The 23,530-nt window shown below is 43.9% G+C and overlaps 1 protein-coding gene across 9 annotated transcripts in view; it reads right to left on the bottom strand.

Annotated features, from left to right (window-relative positions):
* LOC309867653 (melanoma inhibitory activity protein 2-like) overlaps positions 1-21,280 on the bottom strand; it is a 525,646-nt gene extending 504,366 nt beyond the window's left edge. For 2 of the 9 annotated variants that reach the window (XR_014313282.1, XM_082736709.1), the window contains exon 1: positions 21,184-21,280. The gene's annotated coding sequence lies outside the window, so the exon portion shown is untranslated. The other 7 variants (XR_014313284.1, XR_014313281.1, XR_014313285.1 and 4 more) reach the window with 7 other exon arrangements.
* Positions 21,281-23,530: the final 2,250 nt, after the last annotated feature.

Genomic DNA, 23,530 nt, shown 5'->3' with positions numbered 1-23,530 from the left:
TGTCCACGCATGTGCAACCTTGATTCATACAGTTTAAAATCCGAGTCACTGAAGGGGAAAGTAAATGGTGTGCTCCAGAGCATAAAAACGAGTTAAAAGCAGATGTTGGTTTCAGTCCACCACTGAATTAGAATACTACCAAATTTTTTTTAAGCTGGTGAGAAAACATTCTTTTTCCATCTTTGGACTTTACTGGTTATAATTACATGAATAGTACAATAGGATAAGAACTGTAACATGAAAAGGCAAGGGACTATAAACTGCTCCTATTTTTTATGAGTTAAAAAAAAATGGAGTGCAATGGGAATGAAGGGATGTGTTTTCTCCTCCTAGGCTCAAGGAGCAAAATGCACACTATTCATTCTCCCAAGGCACTCGGAGTTCAGTAGGAGAGGCAGATAACAAAACAACCCCAATACAAGCTGGTATGGCCTATGAGGTGTTAAGAATGAGAAGCTAATGGAACACACGGGAGATGCATCCAACTAGCACAGCAAGAACTTGGACCAAGGAAAGAGTAATTACGATGAAGTTTAGGGGACTGGTGGAGAAGTGAATTATGTAATCCGTTATCATATGTGTTGGGAGGGTAGGGGTGAGGCCAAGGCAAATGTCTAAGGCTTCTTGGGCAGCAAGGAATCCAATGGAACTAGCAATTAACACAGGGAAATAAGAGCAAGAGTTATTTACAAAAGGCAAGATAAGCTCCCTGTTGAATGTGTTCAGCTCAAAAACTGATAAATTAACAAAGTCAAGGCTAACTGTAGCCCAACTGGATATTCAGGTTTAAAGTTTAGGAACAAGGTGTGGGATAGAATTGAAGAAGACAGAACCACCACCCCCTCCCCAAGCAAGGGGGTAAAGTGAAAAGAAAATAAGATAAGGACAGAACGATAGGGATCACAGACTTAGTGGAAGCACAGAGAAAAGGAAAGTCTTTTTTCTTTTTTTGAAGATTTTATTTATTTATTTGACAGGAAGAGAGATCACAAGTAGGCAGAGAGGCAGGCAGAGAGAGAGAGAGAGAGAGAGAGGAGAAGCAGGTTCCCTGCTGAGCAGAGAGCCTGATGTGGGGCTCGATCCCAGGACCCTGGGATCATGACCTGAACCGAAGGCAGAAGCTTTAACCCACTGAGCCATCCAGGAGCCCCAAAAGGGAAGTCTTCATGAAAACTAAGGACTCGCCAGGGGGACCTCCATTTCCTCAGGGAGGAAAAGGAACGAGGATCAAGGAAGCTGAAAGCAGAAGTTTCAATGAGAGAGTGAGCAACCACCTCAACACTTCAAAGAAGTGGGCTGAGGAAAGCAGAGGTGCATCCACAGCTTTAGGCTACTGGGAAGGCTGCAGAGACTTTGGAGATACAGGATCTGGAAGGCAGAAAATTGGGAAGGCAAGAAGCAAAGATATGACAAGAGACACCCTTTCAGGAGGCTCTGCTGTGAGGAGGAAAGAGATACTCTCTACGCGTACACCAGTGAAGATACAATAAATGAACAGTGTCACTTCATTAAGATAGGCTAAATTTTAAAAATTAAAGTCCTAAAGGAAGACATGTAAAAGCAAACTAAGTACACACTGTAAATAGGCAAAACTCAGGTTTTAATCATAGATACCCCCTTCAAAAAATTCACAATTACTTTTCCCTCTAGGTTACAATTTTCATGTCTTATGTGGATGGCAGAAGTCTAAATAACATTTCTTAAATAGAACTGAAGTTCAAATGTCTAATTAGGATAGAGCTATGGCTAAAACCCAGATCTTTTGACTTGCCAGGTAATTTTCTTTCAATGACAAGGCAAAATGTTATGTCCTTACACTTCCAGTAAACTTTTTATAAAGAAGGCATATGCAATATCATTAATCATTAGGGAAATGTAGATCAAAACCACAATAAAATACCACCTTATACCCATTGGGGTGGCTAACATTAAGAAAAACAGGGGGGTCCTGGGTGGCTCAGTTGGGTTAATCATCCAACTCTTGATTTCGACTCAGGTCATGAACTCAGCGTCATGAGATCTAGTCCCACGTTGGGCTCCATGCTCAGTGAAGAGTCTCTTTGAGATACTCTCTCTCCCTCTGAGCCTCCCCCCATGCATTCTTTCTCAAATAATAAATAAAATCTTAAGAAAATCAGAAAATAGAAAGTGTTGGTGAGGATCTAGAGAAACTGGAATTCTTATGCACTGTTAGTGGGAATGTAAGGTGCAGCCTCTGGGAAAACAGGATAACGGCACCTCAAAAAATTAAACATAGGATCATGCTATATTGCAGTAATTCTTCTTCTGGGTATATACCCAAAAGAAGTGAAAGAAGAGACTTGAAGAGCTATTTATACACCCATATTCATAGTAGCATTATTCACATTCAGCCAAAGACGAAAGCCATACTGGTGTCCATCACTGGATGAATGGATAAGCCAAATGTGGTACATACATATAAAAGAATATTACTCTACCTTATAAGGAAACTGACACATGCTAGAGCATGGATGGACCTTGATAATATCACGGTAAGTGAAATAAGGCTGTCACAAAAGGACCAACGCTATATGACTTTACTACATGAGAGTAGTCAAATTCATGGGGACAGAGAATAGAATGGTGGTCTCTAGGGACTGGGGGTAGGGAAAGAGGAGAAATGGTTGTTTTGGGTACAGAGTTTCAGTTCTGCAAGATGAGAACAGCTCTGGAGATGGTTGGCGGTGATACTTGCACAACAACGTGAATGGACTTCACCACCATTGAACTTCACTCTCAGAAAACGGTTAAGATGGTAAATTCTAGGTGTATTTTACCAATGTTTAAAATAAAATGTACATAAGTTAGAAAACCAATTTTTAAGCCAAGCTGGAGTGAATAGATAGATTTATAAAGTGGTACCTTGAAGAGGTCATATGAGAAGTACCTGGTACCTGGGTGACTCAGGCAGTTAACAGTCCGGCTTTTGGTTCTGGCTCAGGTCATGATCTCAAGGTCATGAGATCGAGCCCCACATCAGGCTCCGTGCTCAGTGTGGAGCCTGCTTAAGATTCTCTCTCCCTCTGTCACGAACCCCTCCCCCAATAAAATAAATAACTCTTCAAAAAAAAAAAAGAGGTTGTATTAGGTAAAATTGTTTAAAAAGAAGCCTGTTTTTAAACAATTTTACCTAATACAACCTCTTTTTAAATTTATTTATTAGGTAAAATAATAAGATATATGTTACTATAGCTGGGTCAAAACCTCAGGTGATCACATGTGCCAGGAAAGGAACAAGAAGACCTAGGCAGGCTGAGCTGTGGTGGGGGCTGAGGCACGAGGGAGAAGGCACAGGGCTGGAGCTGTGCTGGTTTTTCAAGAGATACATCCAGCTTAAACACGTATGTGAAATTTCCACCGTTTTATACCCTGGCAGTCGGAGTATCACTACTTTCAAATCATTTTCCATAGGCATTCTTCTATGTCATTACATAAATATCAACATATGGCTTTTCATTTGGATAAAATGTTTGCTAAAACTTGACTATGAAAACATTTTTCTGCTGCTTCTCACTCCATAAACACTCAAGAGCAATTCACATTTAATAACACAACAGAGACAGCTTTTTTCCCCAGAATGGATCATTTCTGTACCAGCGTTGTCGGGCTCTGCTGTCGGTTGTGCTCTCTTCGTCCCTCTGCACTGAATTCAATAAATAAGCATAATAGTCAAAATGTATTATTTGAGGCCATTTTTCCCTTAATTTTAAGGCTGTTCTCTGAGTGATTTCCCCCTGTGGATGTCACAGCAATTAAACAACCGAGATACAAAGACCCTTACTGAGTTAATAAAAGGAAAAATATACAACTCACCGCTCCCCCATTGCGAGGTATAAATTCACTTAGGTGCTTAGATAAAGTTGTTTTCAAGGTTATTCTATGGTGTTAGTTCCTTGGAGAGCCCAGTGATTTACCTTAATGTTTTTAGACTTTGAATATATTAAAGAAAATCCACACCAAAACACATGATTCATAGACTTCTATACTAACTCCCAGTACAACCCCATCATGTGAAATTTTAAATTAGTCCGTGATCACAGCTGAAGAACAGGCAGTTTCTGCACAGTTGTACAAGATGACAATTGGGTTAATGTAAAATGTAAACATACTACAAGCCCAGAATATCTAGCACAGAATGTATACTATCCCAGAGATATATTTGTAGAGATACACACATTGTGGACAGAATGAACCACAAATCTTCATTAACTCAGCCATGAAAATTTGTTTCTCTGATGCCAGTAGCTGCCTGGAAAATGATTTATAATTTTAAATGCAAGACACGCAAATTATAAAAATAGTACCTAAACTATGCTTACGGCACTGCATAATGATGTATAAGTATGAACTGATGGGAACGACTGGTTTTTTCAAAGCAGAGACTATTGGCTTTCTTTCTAATTCTAAAAATGTTATGCCCTTTAGTATTGACATGGCACTTTGTCCAAAGAATACATATGAAAACAAAAGTTGATGTGTGTGTGTGTTGGTATTTATTTATTTATTTGTTTGTTAGAGAGAGAGAGAGAGAGAGGGAGAGAGAGCGAACACAGGTAGAGAGAGTGGCAGGCAGAGGCAGAGGAAGAAGCAGGCTCCCTGCTGAGCAAGGGGCCCAATATGGGACTCGATCCCAGGAAGCTGGGATCATGACCTGAGCCAAAGGCAGCTGCTTAACCAACTGAGCCACCCAGGTGTCCCTGTGCATTGGTATTTTATATATGTATGTCTTTGTGTGCTTTCCTCCAACAGAAAGGAAAAGTTCAATCCAAAATCATCTTGGATGACAAGTACATTTCTGAGGATCTGGTGTGATAAAGGGAAGGTAGATGCCTGGAGAGAGATTACTGCAAATGATTCTGAGGCTCAGTGGGAAACCTGATGTTATCAGCCTGAAAATCTGCCCCAGGCTTCAGAAAAGGGAACAGTGGCTCCAGACCAGTCAGAGGCTATCTCTGTTCAGCTCCTAATATCAGAAACACAGATCCTGTCTGAGGACCTAATGTATTCTATGATTTTCCGTAGAATAATCAACTCAAGAGGCCTCTACAATTCAAAAAACACGACATAACTAATTTTGTTCTGATCTGACAGCCAAAGGGGAAAAGTCCAGGTATGGGGTTTTTTATTAATTAATTAATTAATATTCCAGAAATAAATTCTTAAAACTCAATGCAGTCACTTCATTCGCCTGGAGCAAAAGTGTCAGAGGATTACAACAGCCATTTATTTAATCGGATCTGTTATTCGGTTGGTAGAATTCTTATTTATTTGCAGTGAAAGGTTTTCACACTTACTGTCTCCATACAGAACAGAAACTTCCGGAGGGAAAACAACCTGTATAAATATCTACACAAATGTTCAAAGAGCATCTAGGTTTGGGTTTAATAACATCATTTAGTAAATTTTCTGCTTTCCTATAAAGTAGTAGTGATGTAATACAATTATTTTCTATTCTAAGGACCAAATTATACTATTCTATACTTAGGCAACAAATCCAAAAAACCAAGTCAACCCATGCGGAGTGAGTTTCCAGTGACAGAACATAAAGCAGTTTTGAGTCAGAAACTTGCACCTTTGCAAAGCCTCACTGGCTGCTTTAATTCATTTTCTATAAATACTCAATACAATTCAAGCTTCATAATTGACAGAAAAAGGCTAAAAATAATCCATAGTTGAAAAGAGTCAGACTTAAAGGAAGAGGAAGCTCTTAGTTCCAGCAGGTGTCTTGACACAAATGAACAGAATCTTGACAAAGTGAGAAGAGGACAGTGTGTCCTTTGCAGAAAGCTAAAAGCATCACACAAGTTTACATATGTTTTAACCATGAAAGGGAAGTTAAAGCAAGCCTAGCCACAACTCTGGGCTCATCTGACCAGCCAGTATCATCAACAAGTGAAAAGAGAAGCTATTGCCAGATGCAAAGTTTGGTCAACTTGGGTTGTGTACAAGGGGGAAGGCTCACTGAACCCACAGCGAAGACCTCAGCCTGAAGCGGCCCTCCTTTCCTTGATGTTCAGTGCTACCAGGTCTGACAGTAAATTCTGCATGAAGGAGAAAGGAGCACCCCCTCCCCCACCAAGGGGAAAAGTGGGTGCAGCAAACTTTTGGAGGGAAGACCTAGGGATTTTGTTTTGTTGGTTCAGGCTGTTAACAATAGAATCTGTTCTCCATACAGATCAAACACCTAGCTCTCTCACCTCAGGTTTAGACCAAGCATCACCTCCTTAGGGAGCCTTACCTTTTTTTTTTTCTTTTCTTTTCTTTTCTTTTCTTTTCTTCTTGAGGGAGAGGAGAGCCTGAATGCGGGGCTGGGCAGGCACAGAATTAAAGGGAGATGGAGAATCTTAAGAAGGCTCCACACCCAGCACAGAGCCCAACATAGGGCTTGATCTCAAGACCCTGTGATCATGACCTGAGCCAAAATCAAGAGTTGGATGCTTAACTGACTGAGCCACCCAGGCACCCCAAGAGCCTTAACCTTAACCCTCACCCTGACCTTGACCCATTAGTATGAAAGCACATGTTTGCACCATAATCTGTCACACCTGACATTCAGCATGGCCTTCATGATCAAAACTGTCCCATGAGTTGGTTTATTTGGACTCTCCTATCCACTCCCATCCCCCCACAATAATTAAGTCCTCTAAGGAGAGGAGATGGTATTTGCCCAGTTCACCCCTGCACTTCAGCACCCAGAACAGTACCTGGCACACAGTGGTTGAGTTTGGATTGAATGAATGAATGAACTCATTCAGAGGGCAATTCAGTCTACTACAATCCTGACTGAATACTCATCAGAACTCTGAGCCTGCATAGAGACCAGCACCTCCCAACAACCTAAAAAGTTTCACAATTGGTGAGCTTTCCCATAAATGCTTCATCATTGAATAACTATTGATGGGCAATCTACGGATTGCTCTCTGATAAGGTGTGGGAGCAGCTTCGTGCACTGGGTCCAGCGCATCACATCAATAATGATGACACAGCCTTCCTAGAGGTCTGAGTGTAACCTGCTGTGGACAGAACTCATTTCTCTGCCCACGCCTCCCATCTGGATTTCCCCAAAACATTTCATCAGTAGAATGATCTACTTTTCTTATCACCTTTATAAAATCACGGTCAACAAGTTGCCAGAGAAGTCCTTGCACTCCAGCATAGAAGAAGGCCACCGAACTGGGGGGTCTCTGAAACTATCCACCAAGGGCCGAGGGGTCCTCGACCCGGGCATGACTGCAAGCCTATGAGGCCAGCCACGCTTCCCTCCTCCCATCAACATTTGGATTTCAATAAGCTGAGATCCTTTTCCAGTCTTGAGACAGCAGGTGTCCCAACAGGAGAAAAGGCAACAGATGAGGTCTCCAAGGCACACACCTGAGGAACGGAAGGACACGTGCTCAGTCACCTCCAAAAGAATCCAAACATCTGAAGCAAACGTGGAAAACTGCCACAGGTGAACCAAAACGAGTCAGAGACATGCACAGCCAAGACTTTCCTCATCTATGATTGAAGGAAGATTTTTAAAATGCAGATGAAAGGGTATTTCCTACAGTCATGTGAAGGACAGTTTATTTGAAGACTGTACCTCTCAGCCTGTTAGTGATGCATTAGAGTGACATCTGTCCAGATCATTGAACTTTCTGTGTCTATACCTGAAGGGGTGACTCACTATCGCAAGGCAGTCAGCACGCCCTAGCATTTATGTGGCGTTCCGTTACAAATGAAATCAAATGGAAAGGTAAAGAACACTATTATCAATATTAAAACCATCTATCTTTTAAAAAGGTTATATCGATCCCCCCCCCCCGCTTCTCAGATTCCATCAATGCCAGTGCCAGCTCGGTGAAGTGGACACGATCCTATGACAGCTTCAGTTGGTAATTCCCAAATGAAATTCCCCAATGTTCTACAGTCTCGCAGGGCATGCACTCTGCAACTCATGTCATAGACTGTCAGCTACAAAAAGGCTGGGAGCGATCCCAAAACCTCCAAAACAAATCTCCCCACTGAGCTAAAATGCTGCAAATGAGGTTTTAAATAGGATGGAATCGCTAGGTTCTGTTAGGACCAGTGAACGTGACACATGGTAGTTCTTCAAAGCTAATACGAGCCTCTCACCATCAAAGCCTTATTTTACTGATGGAAAAACAGAGGCACAGAAGGCTTAAGTTACTTGCCCAACGTCACACACTGAAAATGCTGCAGAGCCACCTGTGAGCCTAGCGTCCCAGCTGTATGTCCTTGTTCTTTGTGACACTTTGTCCCTCTGTCTTTTTCACCTAACTCCTGCTCAGCGTCAACATTCCTGAAAGGGCCAGCACTGTGAAGAAACTATCACAAAAACTGCACAAGGTCATGCAGTAGGAGAGGAACATAGAGCGCCAATCTTGGGCACCTGGGTGGCTCAGTGGGTTAAGCGTCCAACTCTGTTTCAGCTCAGGTCATGGTCCCGGGTCATGGGATGGAGTCCCCCATGGGGCTCTGCACTGAGGGTAGAGTCTGCTGAGCTCCTTCCACTTACTCTAGTTTGCAAGCTTTCTCTAAAAAATGAAAACTTTGGAAAAAAAAAATCCCAATGACTCCCGGCGACCTCTACAAGACTTTGAGGGTCACTTACTCACCAGCCTTCCAGATTCAAGTCACATTTTCCCTCCACTTCTCGGTCCAAACAGAACTTGCCTATCTTTACAATCCTCTCTGCTCCCAAGAGGGTTCCTCTAATCACCTTTTTAGGAAGATCTATCTTGACTCTCCAAGGAGATGTGCATTTTGAAATCAGAAACTGCTTCTGTTTTCCCTGTTGTTCCATTTAAACATGAAATCCTTAGCTAATCAATACTTTTTTTTTCCCTTCTCTTTTTCAGCCATCAGAAATGTAGGCTGTGAACCCAATGAAACCATTTGGTGTCACCTTCCAAAGTCAAACTTCCAAGGTATTAATTCGTCCACATATAATTAGGAAACACTGTCTGGTTTCCCTGAGGAGTGGCTGGGCTTTCATCAAATTATACTATAATCACCAAGAAAATGCTAAATTCAGCACACGATCAATGTGTGCATGTCCAGTATCAGCTTTCTAATGTCAAGACTTACTTAAAAATGCAAAAGGGAAAAAATACCTTAAACGTGAAAGGAAAAAAACTAAAGGAAAAAAAGGAAGAGATAGTGTCTCAACTCGAAAGATAAGAACCTCCACTGGGGTAAAATGGACTGAATTTAGATAATTTTTATTGCTCCCTCAAATGTGTCTCAAAAAAGAAAAAAATCTGTCTCCAGTTAATTTTTGAACTGAAATTATGCAATTTAGTACCAGGTCCTACTCCTGCTTTCTGCCCTCTCTCTTCTCATTCTTCTGGTTAAAAGGCAACATAAAGCCAAACACCAACAGTGAAGAGGCATCTGATCCCTGGAGAAAAGCTGCCTTAACATGGTTGGCACTCAGTTCTCCAAAGTGTGGATACGGCGAAGGAGCCAGACTCCCTCTTTTCCTGGAATAACAGGCATTTATAAAGTACGTGTTACACACAAAGCACTCTGCAGGGATTACCACTAATATTCACAGCACACCCAGGTAAATAGTCGCAAACTCTGTTTTACAAACAAGAAACCAGAATTTTGGAGCCACTGAAGTCTTACAAGGGCAGAACTGATATTTGAGCCCAGGGTTTGTCCAGACTTGGGGCTCTTCCCAGTAACTCAGTCATGGTGAGACAAGGAAGCCACAGTGTGAGGCTCCATCAATGCCCTACTGGAGAAGAAGTGTCTTCTCTGGTCCCACTCCTTGCCCACCCCATCTGCAGTGACCTCCAGAAATGCTTACTGAGTAGACAGAAATACTCAGGACACTTTCCTCCCTGTAATCATTTCAAGCAGCACGCACTGGAGGACTGGTTCTCCTGATCGCAAATGGAGATGTTTGGCTGATAAAATCTGGACATAGATAACAAGACTTTTTTAGGACCTTTAACAAGTTAAACAAATGCAGAGTCTTTTTAAGAGTCTCATGTCTGAGGAGGAGTTTGTTTAAGTGACATTTAAAGACTACAGAAAAAGGCCTGTTATCCCAGCATCAAATTGGCCCTGGCAATGTTTTGTCAAGGTATGCCTTTAGGAAATTGTAATTGTGCAGAGAGGCACGCAGTGAGAAGTGACTCAGCCCAGACTAGAGGTCTCCATAAGGGAACCACTAGTATATTTCTAGTGCTTATTAACAGAAAACAAATGTACTGATGCAGCAGCACATAGTGTGAATATATGTGTGTGTGTAAAGAGGTCCTGCTCTACACTATTCCATTCGTGCTTTCTATGTAATCTTAAAAGCAGCTGTAAGGGTGAGTGGCTCAGTCAGTTAAGCAGCTGCCTTCGGCTCAGGTCATGATCCCAGTGTCCTAGGATCGAGTCCCATCAGGCTCCTTGCTTAGGGGGGAGCCTGCTTCTCCCTCTGTCTCTGCCTGTCTGTGCTTGCTCAATCTCTCTCTCTGTCAAATAAATAAATAAAATCTTAAAAAAAAAAGCAGCTGTAAAATCAATGATTTTTAAGCACTAAGACAGCTCTCAACCAGAGCCACTAGAGAAAAAATAACAATAAAACAACAAAAAAAATCTCATATAGCAAGGGCTGGTTTTCAATCCGGCTAGACCGAGGCTATTACTACAAACCAGAGACACTACCAAAATTATACCAACAAGACAGCCAGAACTGCTCAGCAAAATTTACATTAAAAATAGTTTAACAACAACAAACTCATCATTCATTGCATACCATGAAAGAACCGACTTCCTTTTTTTTTTTTAAAGATGTATTTATTTGGGGGGGGTGTGAATGGGGTGTGGGGCAAAAGGGGAGAATCTCAAACCAACTTCCCTCTGAGTGGGGAGCCCCAACATGGGGCTCGATCTCATGACGCTAAGATCATGACCTGAGCTGAAACCACAAGTCAGACACTTAACTGACTGAGCTATCCAGGCGCCCCTGAAAGAAACTGACTTCTAATTGGAATGGATAGAGACAACACTGATGAGGGCTTTATTCAAAGGCCCATGAAGTTATGATGGGTAGGACATGAGGACAGATGCTGGGCCATTTTGGTCATATCCTGCTGCTTCCCATAGACACCACATCAGCCTCAACAGAAAGGTAAAATGCAGTCCTAAAGGAAGTGTAATGAATAGAGCTTGAAATATGTATTCTCAATTTCCTTCTGTGTTCTCAGTGAACAGACTATCTAGATTAAAGAAAGGTTCCCAAGAGGTACCTCAGAAGTCCCCATGGGGATAAGCAGAACATTCAGCAGAAGTTAACTCTTAGCTTCTCCAAGATCACATCAACCAGAATACCAACCCCATCTGTACACTGTGGACCCTTAAAAGATCTCATTTGTTCTTGATATCTGTAAATGAATGAACAGCAAAAGAGCACTCAGATACAAACAACAGCACCACAAGAATTTCATCTGGATTTTAAAATGTCAACATCTGTATCTCTTTAAAAGCTGACATCAGTTTAAAAAACAAAAACAAAAAAAACACACAGTTAAGTTGTTCTCTTGGGGTTGTACTCATGTGGAACGAGCCATGAGTTTTACAATTACTGACTGCTTGCTTTGCTACACAAATTTATTATAACAATTTCGTGTTTTAAATCCTCACTTGGGTCAGATAGGAAAGAGAGACCTTCTCAGAGCATCTAGTTTCATGTATTCACAAGCTTCTGGCAGAAAATTGTTCTAACGTGATGTGTTTATCAAGATCCTGCCAAATCCATCTCCAGAATAGGGGTTAGCAGGAATCCAAAGCTTTATCGATATGGCTTTTAAAGTAGCCTCTGCGGTGAAGGGTTTCAACTCTGCATTCAGCCTGGGAATGCACAGAACAGCTGCTTCCAAATCCATGAACCAAAGAAATACCCGGCATTTTAGCTGTCATGAGTCTTGGAGACTCCCTAGTTTGGGGGCTAAACCACATCACCAGAAAATAAGTCAGAACGGAGTTGTTAAAATAGCCCAGGCTTAGGATGGAATAGTGGGGGGTGGGGGTTGGAAGTAAAATTCCATCCAATGGGCTGACCCTGTACAACTCACATGGCTTCTCTGGGTCTCAGTGCTCTCTTCTATAAAATGGGTATGACTCCTATCCAGCACGGTTCCTGAGAATAAGAGGATGCTGCTACCTAGCAGAACCTCCATAATCCCAGGAGTGGGCACGTGACATGAAATATATGCCAGCTGAATCCACATGCCCTACAAACCAGGGAAAACAAAAAGCTTCTTCCACCAAAAGAGAAAAACATCCATGAAAAGGCACATATTGGCAAGGAACACAAAAACTAAGCACTCAATTATTGATTTATAATCTTGAGCTCACGGTGACAAAGGCAGAAGTGGACACAAAGCCGGAAGTTGGAAAGGAAGTTGTTAACAAAGCAAGTAAATGCCAATTGGTTATTAATGAGCAGGGCGGCACCAACCTGTTCAAACTTTTTCTTTTTAATCACATAAAGAGTTTATGATGTTTAGAAACAATGTATCATGTACCTTCTCAGGTCTGCCATGTCTTCTGGTTCAAATATTAACAGAGTTTGAAACTTCCTGAGAACCTTCTTTCTCATCCCTTGCTGAAGCCAAACGTTTCTGTGCCAGCACAAATCAAATAGATTTAAGAGAAAGAAAGAAACATCAGAGAAATTCTGCCTGTTTAGGCAGGTCTAAAACACTGAAAGCGACTTCCGCCAAAGATTCTTATAATATCCAAAACACTCGACTATGTAACAAAGTGCGTGACAACCACAGCAGAGAGGAAGTTAAGTTAGAAGGGTGACACCAGGGGCGCCTGGGTGGCTCAGTCGGTTCAGCGTCTGCCTTCCTCTCAGGTCATGATCCCAGGGTCCCAGGATCGAGCCCCGTGTCAGGCTCCCTGCTCAGCAAGGCATCTGCTTCTCCCTTTCTCTCTGCTCTTTCCCCTGCTCATGCCTGGGTTCCTTCTCTGTCTCTCACACTGTCAAATCAATAAATAAAATCTTTAAAAGAGGGTGACACAAAGACTGGGAGAAGATGGAGACAGTTCATTAACAGACAAGAATTCTCACTCAAGTGAGACACATTGCCAGAGGACAAACGGCGACAGACTCATTCACCAGACAGACTGACCAGGGGAAGGTAAGCAAGCCTGCGGCACCACTGGACCCCACCTCATTCAGGAAAGAGCAACAGGAGGTGGAAGCACTGACCCCCAAGGCCATTTTCAGACTAGAAACCTATATATGTAATAATTATGTGATGTTTTACACTTCGTAAGACTGTTAATCATAATGATATTGGTTATATACAATTACACTATATACATTATACACATTATATATATTATATATATTCATTATAATGTATATATATATTATATGACATTACATAATAATATAGTATCCTTTTCTAAGAAGTTCTCAAACTAAACACCAACATCTTTCCCAATAGCCCCCTCCCCACTACCACCCAAAACACAAATTATCATACAATCATCACAATCATTATTTTTACTTGTTTCTGGTTTGAGTGGGGTTTGCTTCATTTTTGTACCATCCCCTCAGTCACCTCTTGGCTCTGAACGTGGGGACAGTCATGCAGATAAGTTTAGTACTTTCTTTTCTAGGTTTCCTGACCAGATCACAACCTCTCGTGAATATGTCTTTTATATGTATGTATGTATGTATGTATTTATTTATTTGTCGGGGAGAGACAGAGCACAAGGAGGCAGAATGGTAGGCAGGTGCAGAGAAAGAAGTAGGCCCCCTGCTGAGCAAGGAGCTGGATGCAGGACTCAATTCCAGACCCTGAGATCATGACCTGAGCTGAAGGCAGTGGCTTAACCCACTGAACCACGCAGGCGCCCCCCTATGTCTGACTTTTAATGGACAAAGTTGATCATAAACTTTCAGTTCCTCAAAAGCATCCATCCAGCAAATTCTGAAAACCTGTTTGTTCTTTCCAAATGTTGCTTCATGCTACAGAGTGATCCCTGCCCACCGCTGGCTCACTCCAGCTGCCCAGTCCTACTAAGTGCAAGCAGCCCAGCCCCTCACCGCTTGGCTCCCATGGCACCTTGCCCCTTATCCTTAGCAAACAGCACACTTTCTTGCAGGTATCTGTAAAACTGTCCGACTTCCCATCTTGGCTGTAAGCTCTCAGGGGACAGGGAGATGATTCACAACTAAAACTCCATATAATGCATGCTCAATTAATAGTTTTTTGGACAAAGGAACATGTATTTATTTATTTCAGCCACTTTCTTTTTTTTTTCGTTTTTTTTTAAATAAAAATATATTTTTATCCCCAGGACTACAGGTCTGTGAATTGCCAGGTTTACACACTTCACAGCACTCACCATAGCACATACCCTCCCTTATGTCCATAACCCCACCCCCCTCTCCCAATCCCCCTCCCCCCAGCAACCCTCAGTTTGTTTTGTAAGATTAAGTGTCCCTTATGGTTTGTCTCCCTCCCAATCCCATCTTGTTTCATTTATTCAGCCACTTTCTAACACAATTTTTAAACAAGCTTTCGACTCAACTCTGAGCACCTACGGAAACCTAACATTCTACACAAAAATTAATTTTGTAGTATTCGTATCAGCAGTGCCTACAAAACAGCACTGGCTGATCTGTATGAGCTACAAAATGATCCAGATAGTTAATTTATAATAAATATGATATACAATAAATACAACTATTTATGATAGATATTTATAGTGAGTATTTTTTTTAAGATTTTTATTTATTTATTTGACAGACACAGATCACAAGGAGGCAGAGAGGCAGGCAGCGGGGAGGGTGGTTGTGGAAGCAGGCCCCCTGCCGAGCAGAGAGCCCAATATGGGGCTCCATCCCAGGACCCTGGGATCATGACAAGAGCCGAAGGCAGAAGCCTCAAGCCACTGAGCCAGGCACCTGTATAGTGAGTACTTTTAACAAGAGAAAATAACCCATTAAGAGGACAGATGGCGGGCGCCTGAGTGGCTCAGTGGGTTAAACTGCTGCCTTCAGCTCAGGTCATGATCTCAGGGTCCTGGGATCGAGTCCTGCATCGGGCTCTCTGCTCAGCAGGCAGCCTGCTTACCTCTCTCTCTGCCTGCCTCTCCATCTACTTGTGATCTCTGTCAAATAAATAAATAAAATCTTTAAAAAAAAAAAAGAGGACAGATGGCAAGCATTTTACCTTAAGACAATTATATGAGCTGAAACGCTGCAAATGAGCTTTCAATGAGCCCCTTGCCCCTCTGCTCCGGCCAGCCCTTGTTTGCTGTTCCACATTGCCACCCTCCTCCCATGGGCCAGATAGCAGGCTATCAATCATGCAAAAGGGCCAGAGAATTTATCTCCACCCTCTCAAGAAAAAGTGGAAGTAGACTCTTTTCACCTTTTCCATCAAAGGACTTCGAATCTGTGCCTACCCTGCCAATGCCAGGGGAAATGCCCGCGTTTCCTTTGTGAACTGCTTCTCGCTTCCACCCTCTCCTTGGGAGATGGCATCATTCATTTGTTGATATTACTCAACCTGCTGAATTATTCAGTTGGGTTCTCTGCTGCATTATTCAATGTACCCAAACCTCTACCTTGGAGTCATGCGGACATTTCAAACTCACAATGTCCACAAAACTCATTTTTATTTGTTCAAAACAACTCCATCCTGACTTGTGGTCCTAGCACCAACACAGGGGCCCAAGGCACAAACCCTGACCCACAACCTCCTACAACCCCCTATCACCTACGCAATCTCCCAGATCATTTCTTAAACCCTCACACACCTCTGCTTCCCAGTTGCCTTAAGCCAAGCCCTACAGCCTCTCTCCTGAACTAAGATAAGTTCTTAACTCCTTTCCAGATGACTCATTGTGGGAAGTAGGGCATCTGGCTCCATTCAGCCATAGCACAGCGGGTAAGTTTGTCCTCAGGACTCTGTAAGGATCACATCTGTCCAGCCACCACTGTATCTTCTTCCGGTGCCTGACATTAAGACTCAGCACAACCAGGCAGGCGACAAATGACTATGTGAATGCATGAAGGCATGGCTGAGACAGCCAGCACTCCCAGAATTAAGTTCTGCTGCCTGCCCTGCACTCAAATTAACATTTGTCTCAACATCTGCGTGCAGAGAAGCGAAGGCTCAGTAACCTGAGGTCCACACCCAAAGGCAAACCACCATTTGGCACACTCACACATGTCCTCACATCTATACCTGTGTCTTTTTTTTTTTAAAGATCTTATTTATTTATTTGACAGACAAAGATCATAAGTAGGCAGAGAAGCAGACAGAGAGAGGAGGAAGCAGGCTCCCAGTTGAGCAGAAAGCCCGATGTGGGGCTCCATCCCAGGACCCTGGGATGGTGACCTGAGCTGAAGGCAGGGCTTTAACCCACTGAGCTACCCAGGTACCCCACCTGTGTTCTATTTCATGCCTCCTGAAATGATGGAGGTATTCCATGACAAAATATAGAGAGTTGTGGAGAACAATCGTTTTCAGAAAGAAAAAAAATGTGAAAATGCAAAGCATAGCTCTTCTAGGTACCTTCCAGGACCTCATAGACAAACACACCATCATCTTCAAGATATCTGTGTCCTGGACAGGGAGCTGGGCTTTAGAAGAAAGTCCCCATGCCCATACCCAGAAGAAACCCACATTACAAAACAAGGCTACCTTCTACCCATGGAGGGAATGCACATGAGCCCATCACCATACCAGGGAAGGAGGAAACATCCATGTTGCTCAATTACGTATATGCACTTGTGTCCATTTGCTTTTGAAACTTTAGAAATTCCCCCAAGGACGGAATGACAAAATGGTACCTATCTCATCTGGCGATTTGTCCCTAAAGGAAAAGCTGTTAAACCCACATGGTCAGCAAATGACAATGATTGTTAAAAAGGGCCAGTCCACGTAGTCTCAAGTCTCCCTTCCAGCCTCCCCTACAAGACCCACACGCAACAAAGACACAGATGAAAACTATCCCAGGCAGAAGAGAGGGAAAGTGCCGGAATCCTGGCTGAAATGCTTTCCAGCTGTGTGCCGGGGGACACTCCCCTTGTCTCCTTGGGCTGCAGTTTTCTCACATTCAATGTAAGTGACAACAGCCCTGCTTTGTGGGGTTATGTTCATGATTAAAAGAGTTCCTATTTCTTAGCACAACGCCTGAGTACAGTCCAGGTACTCCAAAAATGCCAGTGACCGTAACATAAATGATACTCATATCACAGTCACAGCATATTAGCGTTGGCATGAATCCCACTCCCCTCTTACCATCTCCACAGGGGAGTCTATGCCCAACCAGTTCCGTGAAATACCAAGAGCACCGGGTCTCAAACTTTAGCACGCACCGCAGTCATCAGGAGGGCTTCTCAAAATGCAGATCGCTATGCCCCAGACACAGAGTTTCCAATGCAGAGGGTCTGGGATGGGGGCTGAGAACATGCATCTCTAGTAAGTTAAAACCAGTTGTATGGGTGCAGCTGGTCTGAAAGGACATGCAGAGAACCCCTGACCAAAGGGGCCTCACTGCATCCATGGAGGAGAGTACGGGGGTCCGAACCTCTGGCTGTCTCCAGCCCTCCACCCACCTAGAATGCCCTCCCTGGACTCTTCCATCTTGGTAACTCCACCAACAATTCCAAATTCAGCTCAAGCCATCAGGAGCCCCCCAGGCTCCAGGCCAGCCCCTAGGACCCTGTGCTGTCAGAGTGAAATCAGCTCCATGAGGGTAGGAGCTCCCTGGTAAATAGGACCTTGCCATAGTCCGTGCCTGGGACATAGAGAAGCCTCCATTAACGATGAGTGGTAGAATGAGCACTGAGAGAGCCAATAGCCAAAGGCCTCCCTGGAGAGCCAAGCAAAGTAGGTCCTAAAAGTCAGCTCTGAGCCTTACCTCCAGGCTGTTTACTAGATATGAAATGCCCTGAGTCCCCAATAAGCTGAGTATCCCTCCCACCCCAGCGACCAGCCTTCATCCTGCTCAGTGAACCATGAGTCCTTTGCCTACAACCACAGTTGGCCCTCTTACTTTTTGATGGTAATGGCGCTTCAGCTTCCGGCCTCTCGCTGGCAGAGGTCCCTATGAGGGCTACAGGCTGCTAGGAGATGCTCAGTGTTCTCAGGGAGAGAGGGCTGCAATCAGGAAGCATTTTTATGTAAGCATTTCTGGTAAATTGCCCAAAGTTCTCAGCTGAAAGAGAAAGAAACTTCCAGCAAATGGTGATCATATCTTTTTCCATTCTAAATAAGCATTCACTTTCATAACTAATTTTACATTATTTTTTTAAAGATCCCCAAGTCATTTGCCTTTCAGGTGTCACAAAATCTAGATCTGCCCACTTCACATCTCATGCATACTCTGCTCCTTGGCCCTTTTGGTCTTCTGGAAAGTTCTCTAATTCATCACTCTTGGCCCCTCCATTAGAGAATCTTAACCAAGCCAAGCACACATCTACAAACACATTCTAGTCAGGATTTCAAATATTCCTAGAGAGGAGTTCAAGGTGCGTTGTTGATTTCACTGTCAAATGAAAACAAAAATAAAAATTGTGCCAAGCACAACTTGGGCAGAATATAGCCTACGTGATCCTCCCAACACAGGCAAAGACTCTCTTCCCCACCTCACCCCCCAAAAAGACACTTATTTTCAACACCTTAAGATAATTTAATTACAAAACCCCTCAATATCTCTGTATAATTACTAACAATGATAAGGAAGAGTTTAAGAAAGCAAGTGCTCTCCGTGTCGGGAATATTATTTAAAATTCTAAGGACTAGGGATAACTGGGTGGCTTAGTCGGTTAAGCGGCTGCCTTCAGCTCAGATCGTGATCCCAGGGTCATGGGATCGAGTCTGGCATCAGGCTCCTTGCTCGGCAGGGCACCTGCTTCTCTCTCTGCCTGCCACTCTGCCTGCTGTGCTCTCTCTCTCTCTGACAAACAAATAAATAAAAACTTCTAAAAATTTTTTTTAAAAGTCTAAGGACTATTTTCATTCTCATCTACAGCCTAGTAACTGCAGTTTGAAAATCACTTTCGTGGTTTACATTTACATTATTAAATGTAAATGTATTAAATTTTATTTATTATAGCGTATTAAAATTATTACATTATTTTCATTCTCATCTACAGCCTAATAATTGCAGTTTGAAAATCACTTTCGTGGTTGACAGGAATTTGAAGAAATTACAAGTTGTAATGGATCATTCACTCAAAGGCTAAACTGGGAATATTAGGATTCCTTCCCCCATAAGTGCACGGCAGTACTCTCTACACTTCTAGAGACAAATTTAAGGAAAAACAGATACACCTTTTAAAATAAATGTTACATATATTCATATATGATTATAGATTTAAACACACACACACACACACACACACACAAAGTCCTCTCTAGGTGAAAACAGTGATTTCTATTCTTCTGAAAGATATGGAATCAAGCTGACCTGTGTTAAAGAATATGAATAATAAGAAAATTAACTGTTACTTCAATGTGTAATCCACAAGGAATACCTACAAAGTTTTACCATATTTGTCCCTCTTGGACATATTTGGTCCTTAAAAATATGTTAACAAAGACGCATAATAAACTTTGTATTTTAAAAACTGCCGTTCATCTTCTTGGCCCAGACTGGTTATAGTTTAACCACACAAAGAGACTGAAAGCAATACTCATTTATTCATAACCGTCACTGCAACTGATGGATTGTTTTAGGAAAATAAATTTGAATTATTTTCCATTAAATCTGTCAGATTTACATTAAATGTCCGAGAACCTTGGAATAGTGAAAAAGCATGGGTTTTGCATTCAGAAATATCCCCCTTGGCTCTCAGGTCCACTAATTACTTTCAACAAACTGCTAGATTCCTCCTTGCCTGGGTTTCTGACCTGAAAAAGGGGGAATAATATCTACCTTGTGTATTTTACACAACAAGATAAAGTGCCCAATAACCTTATTTTGAGGATGGTTTTTCATAATCCTTGTCAGCTGGGATGTCAGACTTCTTCAAAGATTTGCATTCTCCCTGCATTTAAACGCTTAGTACCAGAGATTTAAGAAATGCGGGCCCAAGCCCCTGCTCTTTCTGAGCACCCAGCTGCGCAGAATGAGGGCCCTAAATGGCCCCTGTGTATCAACACCTGTGCTACCAAAGGGCACGCCAACCTGGCTCTCACAAAGGTTCCTCCTTAAAAGACATACAACAAATACGTACTGAATTAAATGCTGCTGACCCAAGCGAAAATGGATGCTAATAGGAATCATAACCCGTAGACCTCTTTGCCACTCAGTGCGTTGGGAAGCAGGTTTTTGTAAAGTTCCAAGGTTCACCTGGAAGCTGCTTGGTAACTCTTAAGTCACTCCTGTCAATGTCACTTCCAGTCCGCTCTTGGTAAGTACCTACCTACATGCCGCTGAAACCTTCAGACACCGCACAGAATTTCCTTCAGACGTTCTAACCCGTTTATGGAAACCCAACCACGACTAAAAGCCTTCGGCGCCCCATTTGCTTGACAGATGGACCGCGCGCTGAGGAACTCACTGCGGAAGCAATCGCCTCTCAAGTTCACCACCACCATCCCCGTATTGGGTTTTTTGGTTTTCTGGTATTTTTGTTTTTAATGTGCAAGACTCGAACCCCCACACAATTATCCTAAGGCTTTCTTCTCCTGGGCAGCTGCGCCAATGCCTGCGCTGGCAACCAGAGTTGAACCTCCGGGTCTCCACGAAGGGAGCGCATGAAATCCCACACAAACGAGGGGCTCCGCAGAAAGAGCCCAGGCGGTGGCGGTGACTAACTCCACTGCGCCCCGAGGGGACCAACGGTGTGTCCTTTAAAAAGCCACGAATTCCTGGGACAAGCCGCCTGCCCTTCGTGCGCTCTCCGGGACTGCCCCCCTCGGATTTCTGCCTCCCTCCTTCGCACACCTTATTCCGGAAGCCGCGGCTCCCGGGAAGGAGCTCCGCTGAATTCCCAGCCCGAACCCTCAGGGTCCCCAACGCCTCACCTCGGTGGCGAGCAGGCGCCCGCCCCGGAAGAGAGCCGGCGGCTGCCCCCGCGTCCCCGCCGGGCGCGCTGCCAGGTAAGCCCGACCCCGCCCTCACCTGTCCGAGGCCGCGTCCCGGGGGCTGCCCAGGAGCCGGCGCGCCCCTCACCTGCCGGGACCCGCCGCCGCCGCCGCTCGCACGCGCAGAAACGGCCGGGACGCGCCGGGGGCGGGGGCACGTCTCGCGCCCTCCGACTTCCTAGACCCCCGCCCGCCAGCCCCGCCTCCAGGGGACGGAGGCGGCCTCGCGTCACCTTGGAGCGACCGCCCCCCCAAGCGCGGTCGCGCGGCGGCCAGGGGCTCCGCTGCCGGCTGCCCCTGGGCCCCGGCGGGCCGCCGGCGGAGCGAAGAGGAAGAGATCGCTCTTAACGCACTGGTCCGGCTTCGCTCGCCAAAAAAGGAAGATGCGCCCCAGCAGTCTGTGTTCAAAGTGAGGAAAGAGAACAAGTGTGACTTGCAAACTTGTAATGGCTGAGTAACGTGTCTCCGCGGATACTCAGAGGAGTGCTTGGGGCCGTCGCTCCCGAAGGGATCAGTGGGGAGAGCAAGCTGCGTTTTTACCACCCTGACCCGGGCAGGAGGTACCAGAACCAGGCACCCCATTAAGCCCCGCCATGTTTGCAAGACTGCGGCTGCAAGTTCGGCCACGCAGACGCGCTGGTCTGGAGAGATTGGGCCGATTTCCGTGCCCAGTGCGCTGAGTACTCCTACTCAGAGACCCTTAGAGATCCTTGGGTCCCATGACTGGCCCTAAAGCGTTCAGCAAATATTTGCCCTTGGTTCCTTCCCATGAACTTTCTTCCTCCTTCCTCTCCTTTTCCTGCTGTGCTCTTCTTGCACTTTTATTTACTCTTGATCTCCGCCTGGCGGTTTCTTTTCCCCTCCACCAAGGAGCCCGTGTCTTCTGTGTTCTGAGTCGACCTTGCAAGACACTCGGTGGTTAGGGAGGAAAAGGGCCAGATCCCTGCCTCCAGGAGGTCAGAACTTCACACCCGGCCACCCCCTTGGAAGAGCAGGAATTAGATATAAAAGAGTGTGGGACAGACCTGGCGTTCTATAGGTGATGGGAGTGGGTGGCCTGTCAACTGGAGAATTTAATTGTTATAATTGGTGGTTAAGAGCCTGGGCTCCGAGTCAGAAAGACCTCACCAAGTCCTGCCTTGGCAACTGATGGTATAAACCCAAGAGTTCACTTAATGCCTCTGAATTCCCACTTTGTCTTTAATAAATGGGGATTCAAATAACAGCTATTATATAGATTCTGAGAAATACTTAAGTGTTTTAGGTAAAGTACTTAACCGCAGTGTCCTGGCCCACGGATCCACACTTATGAAGCATTGGCTAATTAGAATAACAGCATGGTAAGAACTGTTGTGGGCCAGGAGGGAGAACATTTAGAACACAAGAGAACTTGGAAGCAGAGGTGTAGTCTTCATGCAAAGAAGGCATTCAGTAGTGGCTACCAGTGAATGAACAGAAGGGCTCACCACTCTCCGATTTGGGGGCTCTGCCTACAATACCCGATCCTATTTAATTTTCACAAACCTTTGAAACCGTTCATAATTTCCCTCATTGAAGATGAGGAAAATTAGCCTCAGAGCCATGAAATCATCGGCCTTGAAGGTATGAAACACGTTCGTAGCAGGCAGAGCAGAGTCACCTGAGCCTAGGGGAATCTGGCTTTTCCCATGGTGGCCCTGCAGGCTGTATCCCCTTCCTCGGGGAGGGAAGGTAATGGGGGAAAAGGGGGACATAAAGGACACTGGAAGAAGGGAAAGAACAGTAAATAGGGAAAGTAACCATAGCATTGAAGGCCACTAATAATACAACAGAATTAAAATAGTAAGTGAACCCACACATAAAAGCTTTTTGCTTCCAACCCCTGCCACAATGGGGTTCCTGTTCTGTGGTTCCTGTAGCTCAACCACAGGCTGAAAATGACTAACAGCATTTTTCAATCATTAAATGCTGCAGAAAGTGAAACATCTGAAGAGACAGAAATCTAAGGTCATACCTCCTCATCTCACCACAATATACTCTTCTGTCAAGCTTCCTTGAAGTTTTTTTTTTGTTGTTGTTGCTTTTTCTTTCTTTTTTTTTTTTTTTTTCACTTGTTCAAATATATAGCCTGCCTCTTTCTAGTATGTTCCATCCAGGAAATTATATCATTGCTTTAACCAACTTGACTTCATTCTGTAAACACAAGAAGCACTTAGAACAGCTGCTAGACTCACATATGTGGCAGATAAATTCAAAATACACTGTTGTGACATTGAATTTCTTGACATAAGCAAGTCTGAACCAAGTTTTATAGGCACTGTCCATGATGCCATAATGGTGACTTTTCTGAAAAAATAAAATAGTCTTGCCTTTGTAATTCACATGAACATCAAGATATGTAGCCTTTGAAGAAAGAACTCTATTGAGAATATAACCTTTGAGGCAGGGATTTCTCA

The sequence above is a fragment of the Mustela nivalis genome, assembly GCF_964662115.1.
Source record: "Mustela nivalis genome assembly, chromosome: 6".
Lineage (NCBI taxonomy): Eukaryota > Metazoa > Chordata > Mammalia > Carnivora > Mustelidae > Mustela > Mustela nivalis.
This window is presented reverse-complemented; position numbering and strand designations above follow the sequence as displayed.